Source organism: Sorex fumeus, unplaced genomic scaffold, assembly GCF_029834395.1.
Source record: "Sorex fumeus unplaced genomic scaffold, SorFum_2.1 ptg000003l, whole genome shotgun sequence".
Classification (NCBI taxonomy): domain Eukaryota; kingdom Metazoa; phylum Chordata; class Mammalia; order Eulipotyphla; family Soricidae; genus Sorex; species Sorex fumeus.
The window spans coordinates 52,965,445-52,987,972 of record NW_026606060.1 but is presented as its reverse complement, the minus strand read 5'-3'; the positions used below and the strand labels follow the sequence as shown (position 1 = coordinate 52,987,972).

The 22,528-nt window shown below is 43.9% G+C and overlaps 1 non-coding gene across 1 annotated transcript; it reads right to left on the bottom strand.

Moving 5' to 3' along the window:
• Window positions 1–13,042: 13,042 nt before the first annotated feature.
• Window positions 13,043–13,179, bottom strand: LOC130029234 (U8 small nucleolar RNA). The gene has a single exon (XR_008793295.1). It is a non-coding gene; the product is annotated as a U8 small nucleolar RNA (small nucleolar RNA).
• Window positions 13,180–22,528: the final 9,349 nt, after the last annotated feature.

Below are 22,528 nucleotides of genomic sequence, written 5' to 3'. Positions count from 1 at the left end.
TTGCCTTATTTTCAGGACCTTGTTAAAGAGAACAATTCTCAGGCCCCACCCAAACATATTGAATCAAGATCTTTCAGGGAGGGATGTGGAAATCTTTTATTACCAAATACCCCAGAAGATTCCAACTACAGGGTGCATTGGCCAACGTGGGGGTGGGGTTTCAGGTGTGGACTCAATGCAGAGGCAGGTGTAACACACATGTCCACAAACATAGCGGGGATCCCCTCAAGTGATGTGCTTTCTGTTACCATGAATGAGGAGCTCAGGGTCTGGAAACTCACAAATAGGAACCTCAATCACGGCTCCACTCTGTGAAGGTTCTCAGGCTTGTTCCTTATCTGGGGATAAAGACTTGCTGGTCTCCAGATTATCTGTGAGTGTTTCAAAACCAGTTAGGCAGGAGGGTGGCTCCAATCTGATGCCATCCAGGCAGAAACATGGAGTTAGTGACAGATCCCCCCAAGCAAAAGGGACAAATGCTCCCCAACAAGACTCACCTTCCTTCGGACACCAGAGACAAATGCGGATTCCTAGGCAATGCACAGTTTGTCTGACTTGCCTACAAATTGAAAGATTTCATGACCCTCCCATTCCCCTCCCTGCCCCCAGGTTTGATAAGCTAGGGGTTGAGTCATGATTGGGGACGCCCCAGGTTTGATAAATCCAGGGATGAGTCATGAGTCATGGGGGAGGTGCACATGAAGCCCTCCCCTCCTGCTCTTGGGAGTTGGCAGGTGAGGCAAGACTGGCTTGGATGAGAGGGTTTGGCTGGGGGTTGGGGAGTGGCTATAGTTGGGGATAGAGGAGGGAAGGAGGAATCACCCTTTTCTGCCCCTGGGTCTCATAGGTAAAAATGATGCCCTGGGGGTGGAGCACTGTCTTGGGGACATGAGGGGAGGTTGGCAGGTCAGCACAGTGGAAAAGGCAGAGACCAGAAACCAAGACATCGGGTCTAGGCAACATGACTGAGCATCTGGGATTAATCCGGTCCCCTTTCTCTAGGGCTCTCTACTCTAAGAACCAAGGGTACCTGATGACATACTTTTATCAACAGTCAACTACTGTCCCTGAATCTCAATACACAGTCCCTTCTCTGTCCCTACATTGCCACATACAGGGAAGCACAGACCCAGGCACCTCTGTCTTCATACTAGGGGGCACTTGGCCCATTCAATCCTGCCTGGAGGGGGTGAGCCATGCCTCAGGGATGTTCAGAGTAATGCAATCCTGCTCTTCAATCCTTTAGGCACAACATCACCTTAGGGAGAGACTAACAAAAATGTCTCTCGACATTGTCACATGTCCCCAGACAAGAAGGAAGGATTCCCATAATTCTCTCTGATTGTGGATATCCATGTTAGGGACAATTCCAGACCATTCTGTGACCTGAGCCACAATCCAGTTAGCATTCCAGAGAAGGTGAGGAGAGATAAGTGCGAGAAAAGGAAGGTCTCTGGGCAGAGAATATTCAGACCCCCAGAGTTCTCTTCTTTTCTTTGGCCAAGTCACGAGATGGGAGATATGAGAGAATTAGATGCTAAGAAGATCTACTGGCCAGGAGACAGCTGAATCCACTCTAACTGAACTGGATCTTGAGGTCATTCCTACTCCACTCTGTCTGGGAGAGCAGAAACAATTTTTCCAAGTGAGAGAGGGGCCAGAGCAAGGAACGGAAACGTTTCCTGGGTCTCCCTCTTCACAAAGGCTTTCTGGCTGGATAGTGACTTAAAGGGACCAGGGGGATGAAGCCTGGGTGTGAAAGAGAAGCTTTAAGTTGGACAAGATATGGAGGGTTTTTTGTTTGTTTGTTTGTTTGTTTGTTTTTGCTTTTTGGGTCACACCAGCAATGCTCAGGGGTTACTCCTGGCTCTGAACTCAGGAATTACTCCTGGCAGTGCTCAGGGCACCATATGGGATGCTGGGATTCGAACCTGGGTCGGCCACATGCAAGGCAAATGCCCTACCTGCTGTGCTATCGCTCCAGCCCCAGAAATGGAGGTTTTAATATTATAGTGTGTGATTCATAACTTGTACATGCTGTTAACTGCAAAACCACAAGGCCCCTGATTTCAGGGAAAAAACCTTGCCCAACTTCCCCTGATGTCAGTATGATTGTAATTCCTTATCTTATTATATCCTTACTGTACCCCTAAAATCATTTCTGTACTTGATGCCAGTGACTGTACTCTCTGACTCTTGTTAGATAAATCTCACACCTCACAGCTGCTCTATGTTAAGGACTCTTGAACTTCATCCCTGGCCAATAGCTTCAGGTGCTTTTCCTAGCTATGGTTCCTGGTCTGGCCAGCAGGTGTAAATAAAGACCTCCCTATTTTCCCACCAAATCTCTGTCCGGATAATGCTTGATTAAGCAAACTTCCAGTATAATGATATGAGATTAGGTTGGACCCGAGTTACCTGGAAAACAAGATTGTTGATTAATATCAAATCATAATCAGAAAAGCTAAGGGCTCTTGCCAGGACATCATCTATGGCAGGGTTGGCAACCTTCTTCTAGACAGGGGTAGTATTTAGGGTTGTCTAATTTAGTAAACATTTTACTTTGTGGGGGTGATTTTGCCCACACTATGCCATGCTCAGGACTTACTTTGCTCCCTGTGCTCAGGGGTCACTCCTGGCAAAGCTTGAGGGCCATTTACGGTGTAAGGTTTGGAACTGGGGCCAGCTGTGTGCAAGACAAGCACCTTAACTCCTGTACTCTATCTCTTTGGTCCTTAATTTAATAAATATTTTAGGGCTATGAGTCATAGGTTCTCTATTAAGGTGACTCTCCCTTTGCAAGGTGAAGGCAGAGACAGAGTATGGAAATGAAAGAAGAGGGCAGTGTTCTTGTAAAAGGTTATTTACTATAACAGGAAGCTGGATCCTATGGGCTATTTGCCTAACTGTAACGTAGGGCTTCACAGACTAGGGGTGCAGCAAGCCGTTGAGAAGGTTTTGAAAGGTTAAGGATAACTTCTGCTTGGGCCTTACTAAATTCCATATAAGCTAGATATATCTCAATCTTAGTCATTTAGTGCTGAGGTCACGTTTCTTTTGTCTCAGTTGGACAGGAGACGATTAGGGCACTGGATAGTGTTGCTATTGTCATCAAGCTTTGGTCGACAAGGATTGCATGGATTAGAACGAGATGATTAGAGGTTTTATTTTTATTGTGGTTATAAAAACCCCAAAAGCCTAATGTGACATGCTGGTCATTTTTAGCAGTGGTAATTTTACTCAGTGAGGATGAAATGGGTCTCCAGAACGCTTTTTTGTCTCATAAAAGTGAAACGTACCCATAAAACTGTAATTCCTATCCCTTCTCCCCAACATCTGACAACCACCATTTTACTTCATGTCTCCAGGAACCCAACGCCACTAGGTCTTCTTTCATGTGACCCTTTTGTGACTGGCATATTCTGTTAGCAGTGTCCGCAGGTTTGTAGATGTGGTTTCATGTGATGTGATTTGTTTCTGCTTTAAAGCTGAGTGTCCTGTTGCATATATGTAGCTGCCACGTGTTGTGCATCCATCCATTGGTGGACCACGAGGCCCTGCTTCATGTCCTATTGTCAACAGTGATGTAGTGAACTTGAGTCTGTGAATTCCCTTGAGACCCTGGGTCCATTCTTCTGGATATACCCAGAAGTCACATGCCAGCTGCCTGCTAACTCAATATTTGAATTCTGAGCATCCTCCATGTTCTTTTTCACAGATTTTCCACAGATGTGGCACTATTCCACCATCATTAACTGTTTGGCTGGGCTTTAAGAAACTGTGGGTGCTTAGTTTTAAGACTAAAAGCTTTTTCCCTCCCTATTCCCCACCATACTCTTCTGCAGGTAAAAAAGTTCCCTTGACTTGGGTAGTAAGTGGACTCATCTACATGTTCACCATCCATGCTGCTCCCCTCCTTTGGTACCCCTTCCCTAGATATGATTAGTCTCTCCCACTGTCCTCCTCCAGAGCAAGCCCTTTGCTGGGGCAGAGGACACTTGTCCCTTCCCCGCCCCTCCCTGATGGAAGCATGCAGTAGATGGTCACCAAATTAAAGCTTGTTGACCAGCTGAGAGACATGCCACCTCCCCTCACTCCTGTGTTCTGGTTTTAAGTAGCCTATGAGAGAAAAGGCCACAGATGATGACAGTGAGGATGGGGAAAAAAAGGTTGAGGAATTTTGCGCAAATGAGCCACATTCAGCAACAGTAAATTCACCACATTCCTTAGAAGCCTGCGAAAGTCTGGCAGACAAAAAAGGGTTTTGTGAGTGGGTGTCAAACGATGAGTGTAACCATGGACATTTTTTAGGAGTGGGGAAAGGGGTGAAGAATTTCGAGGTTCTCTTGGTTAAGAGAACAGAGCCTTCCTATTAAAAATAAAAAGGATCTCTTTTCATTTAACGTTCCCAGTGGACATTTCAGGAGTTTTATTTCTCTCTTGGAAAAGAAAATCCACCATCTGCATGAATGAACACCCACAGGGAAGCTTCTAGAAGGACACCATGCTTCTGGAGGGCCACAAACTTGCTCTGTTCCTTGTCTTGGGTCTTAGGGTAAATCTGGGATCATGAGAAGATCATGATTCTTTGTGTTTTCTCCCCCACCAACCAAATTTTGTTTTATTTTATTTTTAAAATTTTATTTATTTATTTATTTTAATTTTTATTAGTGAAACACCATGAGGTACAGTTGTAGACTTACAAGTTTTTGTGCTTGGGTTTCAATTATACAACAATTAAGTACCCATTCCCCCACCAGTGCCCATTTTCTACAACTACGGGTCCCAGTATCCCTCCCACCCCACATTCCCCCCCATCCCACCCTGCCTCTGTGGCAGGGCATTCCCTTTTGTTCTCTCTCTCCTTTTGGATGTTGTGGTTTGCAAAAGAGGCATTGAGTGGCAATCATGTTTGGTCTATAGTCTACTTTCAGCATGCTTCTCCCATCCTGGGAGGATCATCCCAACACCCTTTATTTGGTGCTCCCTTCTCTATCTGAGCTCCCTTTTCCCCTAGTATGTGTGGTTGGCCTCCAAGTCATGGAGCAAACCTCCTGGTACTAATCTCGGTCATTCTTGGGTGTTAGTCTCCTATTTTGTTACTTTATGTTCCCCAGATGAATGAAAATTTTATTTTGAGAGTAATTCCAGATCTAAAGAAAAGCAGCAAGGATGGAATAAGGATTCCTGCCTATTTTTCCATCCATATTTCTTACAAGTGAACATCTTTTCACTGTTATTTTATCATTCTCTCAATAGCTACACATTCATTTCTTTTTTTTTTTTTTTGAGAGGTTTAAGGAGAAGATCCAGAGATCCAAGAACAAAGGCCAGATCTGTTCAGAATATCCCAAACTTATTGGCCTACCACCCCCTTAAAAAAAAAAAGAAAGGCACTCAGTGCCCCCCCACCTCTACCTCATCCTTGGAAATCTACTTCTTTAAAATCAGCAAATAGAAAATGTTCCCATTTGCACTGAGGCTACCACTATGTTCCCAGTTTCTTCCAGTGCCCCCAAAGGGGCAGCTTCACTCACTTTGGGAGATACCAAATTCAAAATTATCAAAACCAGGTCATTTACATAATTATAATGCCATTTCTAACCCAGACATTTAATTCACACTGTGTCAATTGCCTAATAATATCCTTTACAGCAGCAGAAGAAGCCAACATCCCTTTTCTGCTCCCGAATCCAATGCAGGGTTATGTGTTGAATTTAATTGTTGGGTCTCTTCAGTTTTCTTCAACAGAGAGAGTCTTTAGACTCGTCCCTCAGAAATATGGATCTTTTTGATGGTGTGTGCCTGTTAATTTTTGTTTGTTTGTTTGGGAATGGTCTTCTTAGTGGGGTTATCGGATCTCTTCTGATAGTAATATATGGGTTTCCCTTGCGCAGCATTATCACGGGAACGCTGCAAGCAGAAAGGTAGGTTTTAGAAAGGCAGCTGTTTTCAAAGAACTTGGCACTCAAGAAAGATGGGCCACATTACAAGGGCTCTGATCCCTGTCTTTGCATCGCGAATTAGAGATAAAGCACAGGACTGTGATCGTGAGACAGCACTCTGTCTCTCTGTATCTAATTTCCTAATTTGAAAAGTGGGAAGAAATGGTAGTTCTATAACATTGAGTGTAATTTACTCTTTTCCAAAAATAGTTCCAAGTGTCGTCTCTATCATGACAATCATACAAGACACAACTTTTAAGCATAAATAATTTTCTTTGACAGAAGAAGACACGGAAGCACAGGGAGGTTAAACAACTTGCCCAAAGTCAGACAGCGGGTTATGGCAAAGATGAACTTCCAATCAGATCACTACATTCCTATAGCCTGCCTGCTTAGTCCCCATATGATACGGACATTGGGAAGAAAGACTGGAAGTTAGATCTTAGAGAAGTAGTTTCCAAGGACTGGTTTGTCCCACCTTAAAGGTTAAAGAAAGGGACTAAAGGAGCTTGAGAGATAGCACTTGCTTTGCACATGGCCAACCTCGGTTTCATCCCTGATGCCACATATGGCTCCTGAACACCACCAAGAATGGTCCCTGAGTAAAGAGTCAGATGTAAGCTTTGAGTACCTTTGGGTGTGGTTCTACAAAATGTTATCCCCCTCCATCCTCTGATCCCTGAAAAGAATTGGACTCAAGAAGTATATGCAGCAAAGGTCTAGGCCAGTCTTTGACACGAATGATGTCACAAGCTAATTATCAATATATTATGTGGTTGAATTTGTTTTTAATTTTAGAAGAAGCTGTGCCAGGGAGACTTCAACTTATAGTGTCCAGGTCACTCAGGACCCAAGGCTATCTATAGACAAGTTGGCATTTGTGGGACACAGACCTTATGAAGCACTGAAGTCCAACTTGAGTTGTGTAAAGGGGCCAGGAGAGAAGGGAGGCTCTGCATCTGCATTTGATTTTGGCCTTCATCCACTTCTAGATGGTCAGGACCAAGGACGTGGGTTGGCTGTGGCTTCGGAGAGAGGTGAGACGTCTAGTGCTATTTGTACTGAACTTGTAGAAGGCCAAAGAGGTGTCTTATCTGGGCACCATTTTTCTCAAACATGGCAACAGAATGTCCACATTTCCTAAGTGTCTGCTGGCTGGGGAAATGCAGAGAGAGACAGAAAGCTTAGCTCTGATTGGACAGGAGCACTGATGTGTTGGGAAAACCATGGGCAGCACCAGAGAGAGGTAGAGGGAACACTTCCAATTGAACTTGTCAGATTTTTCAGAGATGATCACCCAGAGTCATATATTTTTTTTCTGGCCTAGAGAGAAGAGCAGCAGTGCTGGCAGATGCGGCAGAAGCCAGGAAAAGCATTCCCAATGCCCACCTGTCCTTCGCCAACTACAAGACCAAGATAACTGCCCTCAGATGTCCTGATGGATCTATCACACCTTCCAGAAGGGCAATAGAGAATATTACTCATGACTTCTACTCGGATCTCTTCGATAGCCACGTCTACCTGCCCACATACCAAATTCCGCAGGATGCATATATCTTTCCCAACGTTCTCCCTTCCGAAATCTGACATGCCACTTCATCAGTAAAGAAGCAAACAACACCCGGCCCAGACAAGGTCATACCTGAACACCTGAAGAACCTGCCGTCAATAATCACCAATATGCTGGCTTGTCTCTTCACACGCTACCTGTCTGAATGCAAGGTTCTGTCCCAGTGGAAAACCAGCAGGACTGTACTACTGTACAAGAAGGGAGACATCCACAACATTGGCAACTATCACCCGATCTACCTGTTGTCTGTCATCTACAAGCTGTTTACTTGAGTCATCCTCAATAGGATTGGCAGAACACTAGATGAAGGTCAACCATGCGAGCAAGCCGGTTTCCGAAAAGGATTCAGCAGAATCGACCATATCCACACGATAACCAAGCTCATTGAGGTTTCTCGGGAGTTCAAGGTGCCTCTCTGTCTAACGTTCATTGATTTACAGAAGGCCTTTGATTCTATTGAGACGGAAGCGGTCATCAAAGCCCTAGCCAATCAGGGCATTCAAACTCAATACATCAGGATACTCCATCAGTTGTATTAAGGATTAACTACCAAGATTTCACCATTCTACAAGGAAGTGATCATCAACATCAAGAGAGGGGTTCGGCAGGGTGATACCATTTCACCGAAACTCTTCAGTGCCACCCTCGAGAACGTCATGCAACAACTGGAATGGGAAGCAATGGGAGTGAAGATAGACAGTCGGAAACTACACCACCTACATCTCTGCTTTGCTGATGACATCCTTCAAATAACACCAAACATTAGCCAAGCAGCACAAATGCTGGCCTACTTCGACCATGAGTGTGGAAAGGTTGGACTACAGCTGAATCTCTCGAAGACAATGTTTATGAGAAACAGTCTCGTTCCTGATGTTCTATTTGCTCTCAAAGGAACAAACATATCCGGATGCAACAGTTATGTGTACCTAGGTTAAGAAGTCAACATGACAAATGACCTGGCATCTGAGTTGTGCAGGAGGAAGAGAGTGACTTGAAACGCCTTCAAGAGCCTCGAAGAAATAGCTAAGAGGACAAGGAAGCTCCAGCTCCAGGCACAACTCTTTGATCCCACTGTTCTTCCTGCATTAACATATGCCTCAGAGAACTGGGCCCTACGCAAACAGGATGAGAACACTATTCAGGTCTTCCAAAGAGAGAGAGCTCTACTTGGAGTATCACGCTTCATTCAAGTGAGAGAAAGAATCTGGAGTTCCGACCTCCATCAACAATCAAGAATTAGGGATGCTGTCATTTGCCAAGGTGTCGAAAATCAGATGGGCTGAACATGTAATGAGATTTGGAGATGACCCTGGACTAGAGCCATTACTCATTGGATTCCACGGGATGGGATGTCAAAAGATCTCTTGGCTGCCCACCCACGAGATGGTCAGACTTCTTCATCAAGACCCTGAACGATCAGTTTGAGTCTCTTTGTTGGCTTAAACATGAAGGCTTAAAAGATGCTAGGCCTGAGCAGATGCCATTGGGCTACACTAGCACGTGACAGGGACGAATGAAGACGTTACTGGTGCCCGCTCTAGCAAATGGATGAGTAGCGGGATGTCAAGTGATCAAGTTATCAAGATGATATATGATATTAAACAAATTTCACTGAATCTCTTTGCAGGCAGAATGATTAATGGGGTCCAAGGGCAGTTTTCTTATGAATCCTTCGGATGACATATGCAGACTTGTGAGTTCACCTTTGTATGTTCACTTGTATTCTCCAAAGAAGCGTTTTCCGGTTTTTCCTCATTCTTTTGGTGTGGTCTGTTAGAACCGGAAAGGAGTCCTTGGTGGTCAGGGAGAGGACATGAGTTAGGGAGAGAGCGAGAGAATAAATATTATTGCACAATAGTTACACAAGAAGTTGCTAGGAAACCATACATTGAACTTGTGAGTGATAAACATTTTCTTCTTCATCCAGCAAGAAGAGACCTTCTGTCATTCCAATGGTGAGAACACAGCTGCTCCTGTGTGGGGGAGAGAGTGGATTTAGCAGGGGAGGAGGAGGGTGTGTACAGCGATGGGGACGACTCTGGGGAAAATCGGAATTAGGAACGTGGCTTCCTCTCCTTGAGAAGGTCACAAATGGTTTTCTATTATCCCTCAATGCGCAGGACAGTGGGTGGCCACAAGGTGACAGAGCCTATCTTTGTTTACCCACTGGAAGCTCAGGGGTTTTTCTTTCTTCTCAGACTCCCGAATACTGAATTAATATCTCTTAAAAACAAAAATGCACCAGTGAAGTGCACCAGGCTGCTTTACTCTTTAGCTTTTACTTGTCCCACGGAGCTTTGACCTTCTGGGGACAAGTTTTGGGTGTACCTGGACCTGTTCCAAATGAGGCATTCAGACAGGTGATGCGACTTCATGGGCTGGTTTCAAACCTTTGTCCATTTGCTACAACGTGCTGGTTTGGCTCTGCCTCTTTGAGTATTGATTTCCCTTGTTCTGGTGGATTTGTAGGATCCTAAGAAGCAGCGCCTCCTCTTCTAACGGAAAAATCAGAGGACCCTGGGCTGTAGCTGTTCACGCTCACTTCTCCCCCACGGTCTCACACTCTACTTCTTCCATCCTTCTGGCAACATTTGCAGCTTCTGTTCTGTGTCTTTGAAGTGCTAACTTCACTCATATTCATCCATCCATTCATGAATTTTTTTCAATTCTTCCATCATTCTCTCTAAAACATGAAAGAAGGTTTAAAAGCTGCTAGGCCCTAGAATTCAGTGTTGAGGATTCAAAAGGGAACACTAAGGACTGGGATGTGGCTCAGAGATAGAACACACACCGTGTATGTATGTGGGCTGGGGTTTCATCCCCAACAACGCACACAACACACATACATTCATGTGTGTATATGCACATGTACACAACACACACGTATGTACAGGACAACACACACATAACCACACCCACCCATATCAGAAATCAAAAGGGAACAATAGAAGTCTTTGCCTCTGCTCTTAGGACCCAGAGAAGGCTATTGCCCAGGACAAACACAGCTCAGTAAGACATGCTGAATGCTGGGTCCCAAGCTGGTCCAGAAAAGAGAGCCCATAGCCCAGCTGAGGGTGTATTAGGCAATGTTTCTAGAAGCAAAAATAATCCTGCTGGGCTGTGAAGGATGGATGAGGATTTTCCTGACAGATGAGGACTGGGGAGTCCTTCACACCAGAGAGAGCCCCCTTGCATAGTGGCTTGGGAAGAATACCAGGGAGGCTGGGGTCAGGGGAAGCTGTCCATAATTTAGAGGGTAGTCTGGGCAGGGGGATAGCTATGAGGTGGGGAAGGGGAAGGCACCAGTGTCAGGAGGCCTTTCCACATTTCCACCTTTTCCCTTTTCCACAGGGATAGCACCCAACACTGGTCCTTGTAAGTGGGGAGAAGGTGGGAAAAGAGGAAGGACCAGAGAACAGCTGGGAGGCCTGGAAATGGGACGAGCGTGAACTAGCTGCAGTTCCAGTTCCCAACTATGGATGCTCTGTCACTGGGCATTTGAATGATTGACTTCGCTCTAGCGGAGTTTGCCTTATATAGGACTGGGCTCTGGTGCAGTGGTAGCATCTGTACCCCCAAAGTGAGAGCCCCGAGGTTCAACACTTCATTAAGAAACCCCCAAAATAAAAGAACACAAACATTTTGTCTTCTGCCCACTGTGCTTGGCTCTGCTCTCTGCGTTCTCTGCTAGGGTGTTTGGCTGCTCTATCTGTGTGCATCTCTCTGTCCTCTCTGAAGACTTGGGCACTGGGGGGAGCAAAGCAATCAGCGGGTTGGTAGTTGAGATCACCCAGGACGGTGTAAGTAGCCAGATGACATTAACCCATTTCTTGGATTCTCTGGGGCAAATGGAAGAGATTATTTTGTTGGTTCCAAAGTGTTTGGGTAAATTTTAAAGCAAAGAACTTCATCCAACTTTTCAGTATAACGTATTTCATCATATAACAGTCACAACTGCAAAATTGTTGCACTCTTTTTCAGTAAAACAGCATAATTAAATAGCAATAAATAAATAATTTATCAAGCGGTTATACCCAGGTTTTATTATTTTTTTCAAAATGTGTACAACATCTGCAATGATTATCCAATGAATTGTGACATAACAGTCTCCCAGTAGGGCAGGGACCAGACAGGGTAAGGTAGAAGGGCAGTAGGATGCAAAGCTAGGGTCAGGAGAAAATTGATCATCACTGCAACTCAGATTGGTCCCCTGCTCTCATCTTGTGTTAATTCTACGTTCAAGTGAGTCTTTAAACAGTTGAAGCTCTCATTTCCTGAAGAGAGTTAAATAGCCTTTCCATATTCTATTCTTCTAGAGAACATGACTGTACTAAATGAATGAATTAAAAAGCAGAGTAGAGTAAGGAAGGTCCTAAGTGCTGGGTTGTGGGGTAATTTGGGGTAGAGAGGGCTGGGATTTGGGATAATGTATTTCGGGTATACCTGATTGAGAGGGTGAATTTGAGGAAGAATGGAGGGAATGACTGTGTAGGGATGTGTGGAGAGAGTACGCCAGGCAGAGGGGAATGTCAGCTGCAAGGAATTTGCCTTGCATATGGCCAGCACAGATTCCATCCCCTGCTCCACATATAGCCTACCAAGCACCACCAGAAGTGATTCCTGAGTGCCAAACTAGGAGGAAACCCACTAGCTATGTGCACACCAATAGATGTGTCTGTGTAGGGGATAACATGAATTCAGAGAGAAGGTAGTTTTTTTGTAACTTGCACCAAAGCTCGCTATGAATCAGCAATGCCCTACATAGCATTTTGCTGATGAGAAAGTGTCTACTCTTTAGATGGGCATTGCTATATCCAACTAGCATCATCCAGAAGTGAGAAACCACATCTATTCAGCTCACTTTTCAACATCCCTTGCAAAACACAAGGAGCCAAAAGTGAGGCATGAATGTGAAGGGAGGGAAGGAGTGTACTTGATTTTCTAGGCACTTCCATAACCTTTTATTATTTAATAATGTTAGTATTAACACAATTAATATTAATTTAAAAACAAATAACACCCCCCCCACCAAAATCCAGTAGCTTTGAATTCTAGGAGATTGAAATTTAATTTCTTCGTGTTCAAATAAAAATCCTGTGGATTTCAATGTGCTGTAGTGAGGACTAAGCAAAATATGATAGATGCAAAAAAACAAGCATTGCTCACTCTAAATTCATACCAATGTTAGGGTTATGACTATCATTCCTAGACAGCACAAATTATACTCAGGAGCATTTATCAGCTCAGTTAATGCGAAAACCTCTTTCTGACAGTGTTGATTCCAATGGTCACGATGTATTATGCTTATTTTTAGAAAACACCTAACATCATCTCTTTAAATTATTCATTTTGTAGCAGGTTATTATAGATTCTGCAGCCTGATTTTAAAAGGGTCGAAGACCTATAATGCCAAAGGGCATTTTAGTTAGCATTTGCAATTCCTACTTTGAGCATGTTTGACTTCCTTTTCTAATGCTTGTCTCAAGGTCAGTGGATGATTTCCCTCCCCTGCCCCTCCACTGGAAGAATGGGATAGGAATTATTAGGGTGTTGTGAGCCCTAATCATACAGAGACACTAAAAATCACGAATTATGAAACTCCATCCATCATGTTCTATCTGCCCTCTGAATAGAGGAACATGTAAGGATGATCCTATTTTTTTAAATTATAGGTTGTTTTTATTTTATTTTATTTTTTGCTTTTTGGCTCACACCCGGCTTTGCACAGGGGTTACTCCTGGCTCATGCACTCAGGAATAGCTCCTGGTGGTGCTCGGGGAACCATATGGGATGCTGGGAATCGAACCGGGTCGGCCATGTGCAAGGCAAACACCCTACCCGCTATGCTATCGCTCTAGCCCTATAGGTATTTTTTTTTAATGTATAAATTAGTTGTAAAACTGAAAGGGAAAGAAAATGCATATTATCAGTAGATTACATTTTCATTAGAAAATGCAAAGCATGATTTAAAAATGCCTTAGGTAGTTTTGCTAAAGACAGTAACAATTTTAACTGCATTACTATGACCTCCAATTTTCAACATGTAAGGTAAAACAATATCAGAAAACGTTCTATAGCGATAAACACTAACCGCACTAGTGATTATTATTCTTTTGTGCCACATATGCAGTGCTCAGGGTGATTCCTGGCTCTGTGATCAGGAATCACTCCTATGAGACAACATGGGGTGTTGGGGATCAAACCTTGGTCAGCTTTGTGCAAGGCAAGTCCCCTACCCACTGTGCTATCTCCCAGACCACTAGTGATCATTTTTAAGAATTCTGTTTGTCATCTTATGTACAAATATGCTTAATTTCTATATGTATACATGAGATATCATCTAAGAAAACCTATTTCTTCTCTACCTATTGGCAGGGTATTAGAAAGTTACCACACTAATATTTTAATTATGAAAGTATAATTTATTTATACTTAAAAAGTATATATATTTATAATTTTATATAATATATTTTATCTTAGACATCCTTGATCATTTTTTATGTAGGAGTACTGCTATTTATTCAGCCACTGATTAGCTGATTGAATTGGGCATGAACTCCACCTTACTTTTTTTTTTCATAGTTTTATTTATTTATTTATTTTTCGTCTTATATTTATTTATTGAATCACCGTGGGAAAAGATAAGCTTTCAGGTTTAGGTCTTGGTCATACAATGATCAAACACCTTTCCCTTCATCAGTACTCACATTTCACCACCAAGAGCCCCAATATACCCCCCTCCCACCCCACCCAATACCTGTGAGGCAGATGATTTCTACTTAACTCTTCTCTACATTGATTACATTCATCATTTAGACAAAAGATGCACCATTATTGTTTAGAATTCCCCTCCCCAACAATCAGAATTGCTGAAAAGGCATTGTGAAATACTTTGTTTTCTATAGCTGGTTATGAGAATCATATAATGTTGCATGGCTGCTGTTGCGGCCGCGCAACTTTGGATTTCTGCAAAGAGCCAGATAATTTGGAGATTCGTTTCTGTGCGTCTGGTGTTATGACTGTGCTGGAGAGCTGCTCGTGGGGGGCAACTCAGGACCTCTGTAGGGTGTGAAGGACGAGCCGGTACCGCCCCCCTTCCCATGAGACTGCAGTTGCCCCATCACCACCTGCTCATACCTGGCTTTCCCATAAGCTCTGAGGAGGCGGCCACCTTGCTGCCGGGTGTGGGGGGTGGGGGGAGAGAAAAGGCGGAAGGGAGCAACACCCTTTCCCTCCCGGGGAGGCATGGCACCATAGTTTAACGCATGGTCCATTCACTTTTCTGCCACAAGCTGCTGGGCTCTGGATTAAGTCCTTTTGCCTCTGGAGTCATGGCCGTGTCGGAGAGCCGCTTGTTGGGGGCAACTAGTGACCTTGGTAGGGCATGAAGGATGAGCCAGTACTGCCCACCCTTCCCATGAGACTGCAGTTGCCCTGTCACTGCCGTCTCATACCTGGCTTTCCAATAAGCTCTGAGGAAGTGGCCACCTTGCTGCCAGTGGGGAGAAAGGCAGAAGGGAGCAACACCCTTTCCCTTCTGGGGAGGCATGGCACCGTAGTTTAATGCATGGTCCATTCATTTTTCTGCCACAAGCTGTCGGGCTCTGGATTAAGTCCTTTTGCCTCTGGAGCCATGGCCGTGTATGTGGTCCAGATGCATTTCTGCCAAAAGCTGCTGGATTTCGAGAGTTGTTTCTGAGTCTCTGGGATCATGGCTATTAATCAGCTTGATCAGGAGCCAGAGAGGCCGTTTATAGGCGGCGACTCGAGGTCTCCCTGGGATGGGGAGGAAAGGGCCGGTTCCACCCTCATCTGGTGAGGCCCCGTGTGCTTCGTCACTGCAGGCACAAACCTGTCCTGTGGCCTCTGGAGAATGACGGTCACCAGGCCACCACGGGGAACAGGCCAAGGCACGAAACCTATTCCCACCTGGAGAGGCCTAGCCCCAGTAACCTACTGCAGGAACAGGACACATTTCTGCCAAAAGCTTTTGGGTTCCGAGATTCGTTTCTGATCCTCTGGGATCATGGCTGTTAAGCAGTTTGATGAGGAACCAGAGAGGCCATGCCTCCAATTATATAGCTGAGCCAGAGGTGGTTTGTGGGTATGTTTCCCACATACCTAACTTTTGGCCATTTACTTTCTTGGTAAACTTTGCCCCAAGTTCTTAGGGTCTGGCCAAAGGCACAGCAGCAATTTTGGGGTATCTGAAGGCCTGACGGTGCTACCAGGCTGCTGATACACTCGCCTCACAGGTACAGATTGACCTGCTGGTGGCACCATACCCTCTCCTTGATAATTTCTTTTCACATTTTTAATTAAAGCACCATGATTTATAAAGTTATTCATAGTTGACTTTTAGACATACAATATTGCGGCACCTAATCCCACCACCAATGTCAGTCTCCCTCCACGAATGTTCCCAGGCTTCTCATCTGTCTCTGAACTCCCTTCCTTTCAACTCTTTCTTTCCTTCTCCTCCCTAGACTCTGGGGCCAAGGTTGATCAGGGCATTCCACACAAGGGATGATTTTATATAGCTTTTACTCGATGAAACCATTCTTTTTGTTTCTTTTTAATGAAACTGTGCTTTATCTTACACTCTTTAAAATGAATATATTGTAGCAGAGCAGGACAACTCTCCAAATGTTCCCCTGTTTGAAGTCTTTGTGTGGGTGCAACCCTGATGCCTTTGTAGATAAAGTGAAGAAAACCAGTTACTTGTGATAACGGTAGCAAAGGCCCTCCCGTTGATCGTCGATTTGCTCGAGCGGGCCCAGTAACGTCTCCATTGGATACTTTGTTGTTACTGTGTTTGGCATATTGAATACTCTCGGTAGCTTGCCGGGCTCTCCGAGAGGGGCAGAGGAATCGAACTCGGTCGGCCATGTTGGCCGCTTGTAAGGCGAACGCCCTAGAGAGTATATATCTGATGTCCATTTTTTTTTGTATTTCTCTGTAATTTTCTTGACCATAGCTCCCAAGAAACATAGAATACAAGATATATGGACCAGATCTCAAAGACAAAGCAATCAGAACAAAAAATCCAAAGTCTAGTAGTGAGGAACAGAGATACCAGAAGAGACTTGAAGGAATACTATTCATGTTGAATTAGCCAGACCTGAGTTCAAAGCCCACTCTACCTCTTCTGGCTATTAGTCTGGTTTCCTCATCAATAAAATGTAACTAAGTAATGTAACCCCATCATTCTGACAGAAGGATCAGATAAGTTCTAAACTCTTAAAACAATGTCTGGCAAGCAGTAAGCATCCATTAGATGGTTGCAATGACTAAAATTGTATATCAAGAGTAACATCTGAACTGGTAGTTTCTAGACACTATGATGGTGGCTAAATAGTTTGGGAAACCAGATGATCTTTGTGAAGCCCAAATCAGCCACATGTGCGTGGGCAAGTAAATTGACTTCCTGAGTCTCAACTTCTTCTAGAAAATGGGAATAAAATTAGAATCTACTTCACATGTTTTCAAAAGGCCTAAATTACTAAATGGAAGCAAAGACGTTGGAAATTGGATATTAGGATCCATCTGAACTTTAGTGTTTCTACTCAATCCTTGAGGTTGTTGTTGGAAACAGGTTGGATGGGGGACATGGGGATTCTGACTCAAGGCCACTGGGAGGATGGAAGACTGAACTTACCAAAAGTTTTTTCCAAGAAATTTGCTTATTTTATTTTCTTAAGGGTTTCCAGAGCCACAATACTCAGGGCTTCTTCCAGAAGAAGACAGGGCAAGGATCAAGCATCAGGATTGAGACTTCAAAGCCAAACATTCCCCTTTCTATTTCCATTCCTGGTATATGTAGGACTTCTGGCAAATTAGTCTTTTTGAGATTATTTATCTGCAAAATAGAAAGAGCAGTAGAATTGGTAAGAGGATTTAAAGAGAAAACAAATACAGAATACTTTTGTGCCTGGCTAGATAAATGAAACTTATTTTTAATTGTGAAGCAAATAATTTTGTCTTACAATATAGTAGCCAGTTATTGGTTACTCTAAGTAAGATACTGTGACACTTACTGTATGACTACCATTGATTTAGTCACTAGATTCCTGGAGTATTTTCTGTTTGCTAGTCATCTTAGTAGGTAAGGTGACTTACACACTATTTCATGAATTACCTCAAATTGATGAATTTGATTTTAATTTATCAAAATTATAAAGATCTAGATAACATAGATAAAATATCTCAACAATATTTAATTTTATCACTTGGTGATATCCAGTGTAGTTTTTTTTTATTATTTCATACAACAACCATCATGCTAAGAACTTTATGAATAAGTTAAAATATAAAGAGGAATTTAACTTGGCCCTCCTTTAGGGAAATGGCTCTAAGGTTGGAGGGCATGCCCAATATGTACAGGACCCCAAATCTGTAGGAATCACATGACCTCCTCTGTATTGCTGAGTGTAGCCTTGGTGAACCCCAATAGCCTGGGGACGATATCCCCCAAACTATTGGCCTCTTGGATGGGGGTTTTACCAGGTAGGACCATTCTGATATCTATGTCTTTAGGATTTCTTTCTTCCTTAAACATTATTTATAGTTGAATTTTCCTTTGCTGTGTTTTGTGGTTACATTAGGTAGACAGATTGAGAGATAAGGACTGTGTATCTGTTATGCGCAGGTCAATGTACTGAGTTCTACTTGGGATAAAACAAGAAATATGACATAATCTATTATACCAAAAAGCCCTAATTTCATAATAGAGATAAAGTATACATTACTTGATCACTTGATCACTTGACATCCCGTTACTCATCGATTTGCTCAAGCGTCTCCATTTGTCCCTGTCCCGTGCTAAGTGTAGCCCAATGGCACCTGCTCATTCTAGGAACACGAAGACCCTCAAACTGATCATTCAGGGTCTTGATGAAGAAGTCTGACCATCTCATAGGTGGCAGCCACGCTATATTTTGACATCCCATGGAATCCAGTCGGTAATGGCTCTAGTCCAGGGTCATCTCCAAATCTCATTACATGTTCAGCCCATCTGATTTTCGATGCCTTGGCAAATGACAGCATCCCTGATTCTTGATCGTTGACGGAGGTTGGAACTCCAGATTCTTTCTCTCATCTGAGTGAAGTGTGATACTCCAAGCATAGCTCTTCCGATTCCTGAATCCTTTTTGGAAACCGGCTTGCTCGCATGGTTGTCCTTCATCTAGTGTTATGCAAATCCTATTAAAGCATACATAAAATTCAAATAATAAAATACTGTTTTTCTGAAGAAATGAAATAACAAAACTGATTTTGAGGTGATATCACGGTTAAAAGGCATGAGTTTTATTGATGCTTCCTGTGACTCCATATTTTTATTTTTTAAATTTTAAAAATTATCATTGAGATTCTTTAGTTTATAATACTGCTAAAGTCACTTCTCATGCATGTAATTCCAACACCACATCCATCACTAGCTACCAATTTCTCTCTCCCAGGGACCCTAACACCCCTCCCTTTCAATACCACCCCAACTCAATAGTGTGGATTAGTTATCCTGTTATGTTGTCATTGGACTCTTTTTTGTAATCTTTCTGTGCATCTTTTACTTCCACATGTGAAAGAGATTATTTTGACTGACTTCACGCAGATGTTAGCCTCTAGTTCTGTCCATGATTCTGTTCTTTCTTAGCGCTGCATAGTATTTCCAGACCTTCTTGATCTTTTCATCTGTATTAGGCATTTGTGCTGTTTTTATATCTTGGATGTTGTACTAGGTGTGTTGATGTACATAGATGTGCATATAACCTTTTGAATTAATGTTTTTGTGTTTTGGGTATAGAAGAAGTACAGTTGGGTGGTATGGCATTTCCATTATTATTTTTAGGCTAGATCTCCATATTGCTGTCCATAGAAGTTGAACCAGACAATATTCCTATTACCAGTGGGTGAGGGTTCCTGTCTCACTATAACACTGCTAACACTGGCTATTTCTAGACTTTTTTGATATGTATTATTCTCGCAGGCATGAGATGATATCTTATTATTGTTTTGATTTTAATATTCCCAATAGTGAGCAATGATGAACACTTTTTCATATGTCTGCTGACCATCTGTATGTATTCTCTTGATTTTTTTTAAAAAATGGAATCACCATGAGATACAGAGTTACAAAGTTGTTCACGATAGAGTCTCTCAGTCATACAATGTTCTAACACCTGTCTCTTTACCAGTGCACATTTCCTACCACCAATGTCTCCAGTTTCCTCCTGCCTGCCTTCCCCACCCCACCACCACCTCTATAGCAGATACTTCTCTCTCTCTCTCTCCTTTTTGATAGTGTGATTTGTAATACTCTTGCTGAAATGTTATCATGCTTATCACTTTACCTCCTTTCAGCAATTTGTTTGTGTCCAGAGTGATCATTTCAACTATCATTGTCAGAGTGGCCTCTTCTCTGTCCTAATGCCCTCCCCCTCCCTCTTTGTGGTAAGGTTCCTACCATGGAGCAGTTCTCCTGGCCTTGTTTCTATTGTTTCTACTGTCTTTGGGTATTATTCACATACTATGGTTGTTATTTTTTTTTAATATCGCAAAAATGAGTGCAATCATTCTCTGCCTGCCCCTCTCCTTCTGACTGATTTTGGGAAAGTGTCTGTCTCCTCACCCTACTTCTGGATGGTGTTGTTGGATTTTTTTTTTTTGTCGTTGAGTTTTGTGAGATGAGGAATTAAACATCTTATCCCTGGATTTCCTCCCCCCATACTAATAAGAAATGGACCTCTTTGTTCAAGAGGTCCATTTTGTCACTACTGTCTTTCCACTTTTTAACCTTTGAGTCAAAAGGACACCCCCAAGAAGAATCATAGGGACAGACATGACTAGGACATTAGAGACAGAAAGAAAGTTGTCAAACTTACCAGTAACATTAGAAGAAACTAATTATGGCTGCTGGAATTTTGTGAACATTGGTCCCCATGCATGGTTTGAGCAACCGGCAGGAAACAGCTGTTTTGGCCTTGATGGATTCCTTCCATTGTAGCTGGAAGACCTCTGGGTAGCCTGTTTACTGAACTCTCTCTATTCTTATTTTTATTTCTTGGGTTTTACTGATACCTGGCTCTGCTCATGACTTACTGCTGACTGTGCTCCGGATTCACTCCTGGCAGTACTTGAGAGCTCACATGTGGTGCTGGGGATCAAACCTGGGTTTATTATGCGCAAAGCAAGTGTCCTGAGTGCTATAGTATCTCTCCAGCCTCTATTCTTTAGTATTTCATTCTTTCCAACTTGCTGAGCTCTGACAATCAATTTCAGACAAAATAAAGTGTAGACAGAGGCCATAGTTTGAGACTGTGCAGGTTCGATGTGAGAAAGGTACAAATCAAAGCTGCCCCAACTGTTAGATACTGGCAGGCTGAGGAGGTGATGACATCAAGGTTTGAGTCTAGCTTCTCCTTCATTCCCTGGATTCCTGTCACACCTCTGACGTTTTCTCTACTTCCTGCTCCTTCCTCTCCTCTCTTCAGGAACCTTTGAGCTTTCTGTCAGGCAGGTTTACCGGCAGCAACTGAAGCACACACGGAGCCTATCTAGTTATCTCTGGGAGAGACTGAAGAAGCCTGAGAAGGAAAGAGAGGAACATATGAAGGCTGTTTTGTTCTCTTGGGGAGGAGATGTTGCATGGTTGCATTTTCCACTTCTGGAGTGGCTGTGATGAGGGGGCACCAGTGGCAGGTTGCTCTCAGGTTTCCAGATGGAAGGTCCAGGCAGACGCCTGAGGTGAGGCCATAGTCATTTCCCTCCTCAGCTTTAGTCACAAAGGGGATCTTGAGGTGACGAGATGCTGCTTATATTCCCTTCCAGGGAGTGGTTGGGGAAGAAATTCTTTATTCCCAACTGCCTCATGCTGGGACTTCTGTCTGAATGACCCTCCCCCTTCAGAGCAGTCCATCTTATGCTTGAGCACCCTAACAGGCACATTCAGTGCCATCTCTTAAACCTTTTCCTCCTCACTCCTCTGGACCAATGTCTCCCCTCAAACTCTCCTGGGCTCAGCTGCCCTATGCATGTGCTCCCTGCTTAGGCTGACTACCTCCGTGTGGAATTGGAAGCCGAACTGGACCTTCCTGAGGACTTGTCTGCCTCTGTGTGGAGCTTGAAGCCGGGCCGGAGCTTCCTGAGACCTTCTATGCACATATAATGTCTTAGACTGAACACTTGAGTCACCTTTGCTCTTTGCTTTCCACAAAATTCTGTGGAAGGCTTCCTGGAGAGAGATGACTTCCCCCTTTGCTTGCTGGGTGGTTTTAAGGTGTGGCAACAAGAAGATTGCCAGGAAAGTTGTGTGGGTCAAGAGCCAAGACTGCAGAAGGTATCACTGGGTCAGTGATTTGTCTATCTGAGCCTGGCCTCTCCTTCAACCGCCCCCCCCCTTTGTGTCCCCCTCAGAGTACAGCCAGGAGCAGTAGCTGGGACCACCACCTCAGGTTCATGGAAGGGGAAGTGATGTACAAACCCTCTGATCCTCTCCATTGTCCCGAGGGTCTGGAGGCCAGCAAGGGCATCCCATTGTGTGCTTGCTGCTGAGGGAGGAGTCCTCTCTGACTGAGCTCTGGCTGGAAGCCATGAGGCAGATCTCCCTGAGCACTTACCCAGCAGGTCGCTGTAGGAAGCAGCTGGATGATATAATGAGAGGACAGGGATGAGGAAAGGAAACTGACCTCCCACGGTGAAATGAGCCAGGCGTGGCCTTGAGGCCCATAGGGTGTTTGCACAGTGGCCTGCTGCACTGACCCAGACGCTTTCCAAGGGGTGGGGAAAAGCAGGAGCTGTTGGCTCCGAGGATCTTGACCTGGCAGCTGGGACCCTGGGAATTTGCTGAGTTGGCTGAGCAGTGACTGGCTCGTCCCAAGCTCTTTGGGCTCATGCAGGCATGGATGGGAGGGAGGTCTGGACGTTTGTGTCTTAGAGTTTAAGTTTCTCCACATGTGGTCCATCCATCCCAGAAACTCACCTTAAGTTTGATGAGCAGCGTGGTTTTTCCTGCTCT